This window comes from Heliangelus exortis, chromosome 2 (genome assembly GCF_036169615.1).
Source record: "Heliangelus exortis chromosome 2, bHelExo1.hap1, whole genome shotgun sequence".
Classification (NCBI taxonomy): domain Eukaryota; kingdom Metazoa; phylum Chordata; class Aves; order Apodiformes; family Trochilidae; genus Heliangelus; species Heliangelus exortis.
The window spans coordinates 62,180,530-62,182,153 of record NC_092423.1 but is presented as its reverse complement, the minus strand read 5'-3'; the positions used below and the strand labels follow the sequence as shown (position 1 = coordinate 62,182,153).

The 1,624-nt window shown below is 44.2% G+C and overlaps 1 non-coding gene across 1 annotated transcript; it reads left to right on the top strand.

The window, feature by feature from the left end:
• The first annotated feature begins 964 nt into the window (after positions 1-964).
• On the top strand, positions 965-1,057 carry TRNAY-GUA (transfer RNA tyrosine (anticodon GUA)). Its single transcript has 2 exons — positions 965-1,001; positions 1,022-1,057. It is a non-coding gene; the product is annotated as a tRNA-Tyr (tRNA).
• The last annotated feature ends 567 nt before the right edge of the window (positions 1,058-1,624 follow it).

The window sequence follows — 1,624 nt, the reverse complement described above, 5'->3', positions numbered from 1 at the left end:
ACAGCGGTCCCAAGGCAGGATCTCAAGTGCTGAATATGGAGGAATAACCAGGGCCCTCAACCAGGTGGCTACAGTCTTGCTGAAACAGCCTGGGGCTGAGTCACAAGGAGGAGATGGAGGTAAGCATAGGTTGAGGATGGATATGCTGTAGGGTACAGAGGTAACAGGGCTAAACACACTCCCATCACAAGTAGGATGGCATGGTTTCAGCAAACAGGGTGTCTGCTCACAACTTTCTGCCCCACCCTGCTGCTCAGACAGATGAAATGCTCGTGAATCACTATAATTCAAAAAGAGTGTAGTTCATCTTCAATTGCCACAGCTGCACTCCCACAGATGATTCACAAAGGGCTCAGCCTCCCAGGCCCCAGGGGTTAGAGAGGCCACCAGTTGCAAGGCCACACATTGCAACCTCATATGTGTACAGGGGTATTACGTGGACCATGGGAGCTTGTGAGATGGTTAGCCAATGGTTATTCCTTACCATTCTTTTATTCTGTTCCTTTGCATTTTCCTTTGCATGGAATCAGCTGGGGAATGTGTTAACTGATTTGTTTGCTATTTTATTATTGGATTTGGCTGGAGAATGGTTTTGGGGAGCTGTGTGGTGGTGAGTTCTCCTTCTTCTCCTAGCTCAGTTTAGGGAACATGGTAAGGTCAGCAAAGAGCGGGCAAATTGCTTTGTCAAGCAGTAGGCAGGTTTCATATGAGACATGACCAGAATGCCAGCCTTACTGCTACCCCCACCAGCAGTATCACAAAAGCTGTGATCTATTTGTCAGAAAACTGGCAAATTTGTAACCAAACTCCATTTTTGCAGGAAAGTCAGCTTTGTGCCTGTTTTTTTTTTTTTTTTTGGATACTGTTTTGCTGTTGTGAAAAGCAATACATATGGAAGCCCATTAGAGCCTAAGGCTATTGTTGATATAGTCTTGACTCATTCTTGGCATTTTGTTCTTGTCTTCCTTCGATAGCTCAGTTGGTAGAGCGGAGGACTGTAGGATCGGGCTCCATAAAAGTAATCCTTAGGTCGCTGGTTCAATTCCGGCTCGAAGGAAAGATTTTTTTTTTTTTTTTTTCTTTTTTTTTTGCATTTTTGTCTTTCACTTCTTTTTGGAATTTACAGCTTTGCAGAACTGCCCTTTCCCACCATATGTCGCTCCATGCCCCATGAGCAATTTTGCCTACTGAAAGCACACCACTTTCAACGATTTAATTTTCACTAACTTTCTTGTCTCCTTCAGCTGGTTCTTAGAGCTGTGGTGGTTTGACTGTGGCTACCTCTCTACCTAATAAATTGATACTCATCGTATGAGCTTATGTTCTGTAGGGGTTCTACATTTTCCACAGGCCCTTTTTAGCTAAAGCAGACCTGTGGGACAGAGCTTGCAGAGATTCTTTTAGCTGAGTTGGGTGTGGAAAGTGATGCAGGTCCAGTTACTGGGGCCTCCTTGTTGGTGGTTCCACTCCTTTTCCTATCCTGTTCTTGCATTTTGAAGTTATGACTTTTTGAAGGGGAAGACTTAAGAGAGATGGGGAAGAACAATGTTTAAATGGGGACAGGAATATCATGATTATTCAGGTCCAGATATCTGTTTGCAATAGCCACTGCAGGCAGCCATAA